Source organism: Fistularia commersonii, chromosome 25 (assembly GCF_037954325.1).
Source record: "Fistularia commersonii isolate RoL2024-O1a breed Wild chromosome 25, RoL_Fcom_v1.0, whole genome shotgun sequence".
Classification (NCBI taxonomy): Eukaryota; Metazoa; Chordata; class Actinopteri; order Syngnathiformes; family Fistulariidae; genus Fistularia; species Fistularia commersonii.
In genome coordinates, this window is record NC_141308.1 from 13855001 (window position 1) to 13860940 (window position 5940).

At 43.1% G+C, this 5940-nt stretch overlaps 1 protein-coding gene across 1 annotated transcript in view; it reads right to left on the reverse strand.

The window, feature by feature from the left end:
• The window catches only part of LOC147219389 (potassium voltage-gated channel subfamily B member 2-like), a 13717-nt gene extending 9780 nt beyond the window's left edge, over positions 1 to 3937 (reverse strand). Inside the window, exon 1 of the mRNA XM_086172627.1 lies at positions 3751 to 3937. The gene's annotated coding sequence lies outside the window, so the exon portion shown is untranslated. The remainder of the gene's footprint in view (positions 1 to 3750) is intronic.
• Between the last annotated feature and the right edge of the window lie 2003 nt (positions 3938 to 5940).

Sequence of the window (5940 nt, forward strand, 5' to 3'; positions counted from 1 at the left end):
GAAGACCAGAGAGGAGGTTCATGGATAGAGGGAGAGACAACAGGAAGTTAGATGGTGTGAGAGGAGAGGGTGAGGTGGAGGCAGGTGATTGGCTGAGGGTTAGATAGAGGCAGGTGATTGGCTGAGGGTTAGATGGAGGAAGGTGATTGGCTGAGGGTTAGTGAGAGGAAGGTGATTGGCTGAGGGTTAGATGGAGGAAGGTGATTGGCTGAGGGTTAGATAGAGGAAGGTGATTGGCTGAGGGTTAGATAGAGGAAGGTGATTGGCTGAGGGTTAGATGGAGGAAGGTGATTGGCTGAGGGTTAGATAGAGGAAGGTGATTGGCTGAGGGTTAGATAGAGGAAGGTGATTGGCTGAGGGTTAGATAGAGGAAGGTGATTGGCTGAGGGTCAGATGGAGGCAGGTGATTGGCTGAGGGTTAGATGGAGGAAGGTGATTGGCTGAGGAATCTTTGTTTCAATATTGTTCAGTAAACCCTTTTAGAAGTTCTTAAATGTTAAATCCATCTTAATTTTTCTCCATCTCATGAAAAACGTTTGAAAGAAGACATAAAAAAAACCCTCAATAATCAAGGGGAATTTCCCTTAACCTTCGGAGTTCGATGACGGCGGACTCGCGTCGCGTCACAGCGCCGCAGTTTATCCAATTGCGTAATGGAGTTCCACAAATCCCAGCGTGGCATTAGAAGCTTCGTCTGCCCGAGCTAATTATAGCGCCTCCATCTTCTCCCGGGACATCCAGGACGCGGCCACGTCACGGTCACACCGCGAACATGTCGAGGGCTGAATCCCAAAGAGGCCCCCGGCCCTCCGGTCCGAGGTGGACTCCTCCGGGTTTTCAACCAAATTCTGGCTGTTTTTTATTAAAACTCCCAAGTTTTCTCAGAGAATGTTCACAGAATTGCGGCATCTGACGGGAGCCTGTGAGGGCCGTGGACTCTGCTCCGACCTCAAATCACCCGCTGAGAAATAAAAAGCTGGATGGGGCAGAGGTAAACTGACTTTTTAAGGAATGAAAACGCCGCCTGATTAAGAGTCTAATCTGGATTCATTCCTGCTGCAGACAGGTCTTAAGGTGGGGGTGGCAGCAGGGGGCGGGAGGGGCGGAGGCGTCAGGTGATGCAGGGCGATCGAGCCAGGCTCTGGAAAGCAGCAAAAAATATCTGATCTTGAAGAAAACGCGGATTGACCTCCTCTTCCTCGCCTCAAACTAACACTCAAACCAAAAGCAACTTTTCACAGGGCCTGGAGGCCTTCCTCCAGCTAGTTAGCTTAGCAAAGCTAACGTCTGTCCGTAATGCACGCCCACAGCGCCTTCCTTTTCAAGGCACTTTTAAAACCAGCGTTTTCTGAATGGAGTTCTTAATGACGCGTCTCCTGTGATCGACTGGCGTTTTTTAAACTTCAGCCCTCGACTGAATGACACTTATGTGATATCAACAATGTGCTATCATTACAGTTAGCTTAGCACTGCTAATGGCGGTCTGCGGTATCCAGCACACTTCCCTTTTCAAAGCCCTTTTAGAAATGAGTTTTGACCGAACAGAGTTCTTAATGAGGCGCGGTCATTCTGATCAGATCGTCTCCTGTGATTGGCTACTTTCTTCTTCCACTTTATCACTTAACTCAATGAAGCCATCATAGCGTGACATCAAAAATGTGCTATCATATCCCGCGAGCTAGTTTAGCATTGCTAACAACAGACAGTTGCATCCAGCACACCCTCGTTACTTCCCTTTTCAGAACCTTTTAAAACGAACGTTTTGTGAGTGGAGTTCTTAATGTGGCGCCTTCGTCATGTGACAATCTGATCGTCTCCTGCGATTGGCTGTCACTTTTTTCTACACTTTAGCCTTCAAATGAACGTCTATAAAAATCCACACCTTTGTTTCATAATGACACGGTATTAGCTTTGCTAGTGGTAGGCTAATAATTATCATAGACTACCATTCATTGTGCTAAGCTAGGAAGCAGAAAGAGGGTCATTTTCTGCATTCAGTGTTTTCGGATTTCACAAATCTTGCCCTCGGGGGTGATCTGTTAGCGAGCGTATTTGCTAATATTTGGCTTCCAAAGGCATCCACGTGTCACACAGGGCCGTCAGCCGAACTTTTGAATTACTTTTCCTTTATAATAATAACATATCTGCTTTCAAACGGACAACAGAACCACATGCAGCAAACAGGACGGACTTAAGACGACGCCCAGGAGCACCTGGAGCGGGTGAGTCAACAATGATCATCACTGTCAACGCTGCTTATCCTCCTTGCAGGGTCACGGGGGCGGGGCCAGCGGGGGCCGCAGCCAATCACAGCTGACATTGGGGCGAGAGGCGGGGTTTAATCTGGGGGGGTCAGCTGTCAATCATAGGGTCAGCGGTCAAACACGGGGTCCACATGCAGAGACGTCCAGCCATTCACCCTCACATTCACACCCACGACCCACTTCAGGTCCGCCGTGGACCTGCTGAAGACCCGGGGAGAACCCAGCACCAGAACATGGAGAGAACCCATGAACCCTGACAAGGAAAGGACCTCGATGAGCCTTCAAGCTCCGGACACACAGGAACTCAAGGAACATCTAATCCTGTATCTACTTTTTCTTTTCCAAACCATAATACAAAGTTGACTGTGAAACACAAATGAAGGTCAGCTGGAAGAAAACAATTTAAATATTACTGATCTGCTAAGCTCCTGTGGATCAGCAGCAGGACCACGTGTTCCAATACTTTCCACCGTCACAGTTTTGCGTTGATTTTGACGATAAGTAAACTAAAATAAATAAACTATTCAACTTAAATAGTACTTTAACTACACATGAATGGAGTTCAGACATTTAGTTTGTTCTTATCATTATTAGGTGAATATAAATGTTCATGGTAATGTATGATTAAAAATAAATGATGAGAATTTAGGTTTCAAACTACACACAAACACACACACACACTCACCACCCACCCACACACACACACACATACACAGATTAATTAATTACAATAGAATATTCCATGTCATTCAGATTAAATCTTGTTATAATGTGAATATTAAAGTACAATAGAAAAATAAATCTGTGACTTTAGATTTTTTTTTAATTTTTATTGGAGTGTAAAATATGGTGTGCTCGCACACACACACACACACACACACACACGCACTAACTACACTATAATATTCCGTGTAATCCAGACACTTAAAGGGTGTTATAATCATGTTATTATGAGAATGTAATCTCAAATAAAAAACAAATCTTTGAATTTTTTACAGGAGAGCAAACAGTTGGCCACACACACACACACACACACACGCACATACACACACACACACACATTAATTACACATTACTAGTCATGTAATTACAGTTAACGACCCTGTAATGATGCAACTTTGAGTTAATCCTTATAAATCTGCCCGGAGCCTATTTTTGGGGAAGTGACTTCTGTTTTGTTTTGTTTTTTTTCTTCATTTCGAAGCCAAAAGAAAAGAAAGAAGATAAAATAGAAGGACAGATTGAACAAAGTGAGAGCCTTTCCTTCTAATTCGCTGTCAAGAGATTAGACTCCCGGCTTAACCCACGATTACCGGGTTTACCGCCGGTCGGTTCGACGGCTTTGGACGGGAACCGCACCACACTCTACGCACTTTGACTTATTTTAATAGAAAAAAAAACCTTTTGCAAAGCATGCGTCTGAGTGTGTGTGTGTGTGTGTGTGTGTGGCAGTGAGTGTGTGAGTGTGTGTGTGTTTGCTGCTCACCAACTTTCCAAGTGCAGCTCCGGTTTTCCCGGGACGTCCCACCATCGCCGCCGTCCTCTACCGTCCCCGCCGCCGCTGCTGCCGCCCGCCACCCGCCGCCGCGGGACCACCAACACCGGGGGACATGGCGGGAGAAACGAGCACAGCGAGCAGTCACGCACACGAGAACCGAGCACCGACAAGCCAGGGGGTGGGGGGCGGGGGTGGGGTGGAAAGAGAGAGAGAGATGCGTGGGTGGTGGAGGTGGAGATGAAGGTGGAGGTGCAGGAGCTCCTAATTGGATTGAGGCGTTCAGCACCAAGGACAGCTCAGATAAACTGCTCTTCTTCCCTGCACCTGAACTCAACACGAACCTTTCCATCCGACCCCAGCTTTGCACTTTCCATCCATCCATCCATCCATCCATCCATCCATCCATCCATCCATCCATCCATCCATCAGAAACAACTTTAATAAACTCGAAGACTCGAACAGACTCGTATAAATTCGCCCACGGTCGCCCCCTTGTGTTTGGACCTGAGATGACACGTTATTTTGTTAAATTAAAGTTCAGAGTTTGTTCTTATTTTGCTGTCCACAGTGGAGGTATCAAATAATAATGATAATAATGATAATAAACAGAAGAATTAACAGTATTAACAGGATGTGGGTTTTTTTTTTAAACTGGCATCACGACTGAACGGGTTAAGATTTAAATTTAGAAATGAATAAAAGAGAATGAGTAAAACAGGAGCATCAACATTCTGCAAGTTTTGTTTGTCATTTAATTTTTAGGAGGGGGGGTTTCCTACCAAATGTTCGCCCGATTTAAGATGTCCGGTCTAATTTCCTGTCATGCTCTTATTTTGAAAACCAACGCGGCCTTACTTCCTGTCCTTTAACGCGGTCAAATATCGCTAACTTCACGGAAATGCTAATTTTACCATTCAGGCCAGCATACAAATGCATAAATAATGAATTCTGTTCAATTAGCACCCAAGAAGATGTCAAAATTAAATATTTGTTGTTATATTGAGTTGTATTGTTTGTTTACATTGCTTGTTGGACGTGCATGTTAGCTTAGCTTTAGCACTGCTGCAGGATAACATCAGCTCAATTACGGGTTTTGTGTGCTGTGTGCACACTTGAGGACTTGAGGAGGTGTTTTGGGGTGCAGGGGGGTCTAAAACTATTCTAAAATGAATAGTTTAGGGGGTCCTACCATCTTTGTGCAGTTACATTCTTGCAACTAAACATGTTGCGCGTTGAACAACCATTGTTTGTTTTCCATCATTCTTCCTCCACCAGGCTGGTCACTGGTCGTTTGCAGCCTCAGCCTGTCCTCAGGGAATTTATTGATCCCATGAACGATTGGAAACGTGGTCATATGACCCCAAAAGGCCACGACGTCATCGATCACGTGACATCGGTAGCTGGGTCACATGATTCTGCGGAATCTACGGTCACATGACAGAAATATCCGAACTATAAATTCAGATAAATTTCAAATAAATAATCCTCGAGCAGAAAAGGGGTCCTTTTGTTAGCAGGATAAAAGTTCCTATTTTCATCTACATCATTATAAAACAGACAAACACGTGTGTGCATTTTTATAACAAACGCGAACAAATGTTTATAATAACAGCGGTTTCGAAAAACAAAACAACTGTGATATACACACTGCTCAAAAAAATAAAGGGAACGCTAAAATAACACATCCTAGATGTGAATGAATGAAATATTCTTTGTTCTTTACATAGTTGAAAGTGCTGACAACAAAATCACACAACGGAAATCAAATGTATGATATATATATATATATATATATATATATATATATATATGAATAATAACAATTAGAATGAAAATGCGCAAGCAAAAAGACAATTTTTTACTCTTTTTTTAATGGATGTCAAAGTAATAATATTTGAAATATTTTATCCATTTAAATATTAAATATTATGATATTTATTGTTATATTAAAATATTTTAAATATTATAGGCCTTTTAAAATTATTGCGTTTTGTGAAGATGATACTGGAACCACTGAGCAATTATTTTTCTGGTGCGTGAAAGTACGCGGTTCAAAAATGGATGAAAGAAATATTTCCATATATCCCCAATTACTCTCTCAAAAGATGACTTTACATTTGGTTGTTTAAGAAATGAAGGGATGAACTCCAATGTTACTTTACGGTTAGACAAGTTCTT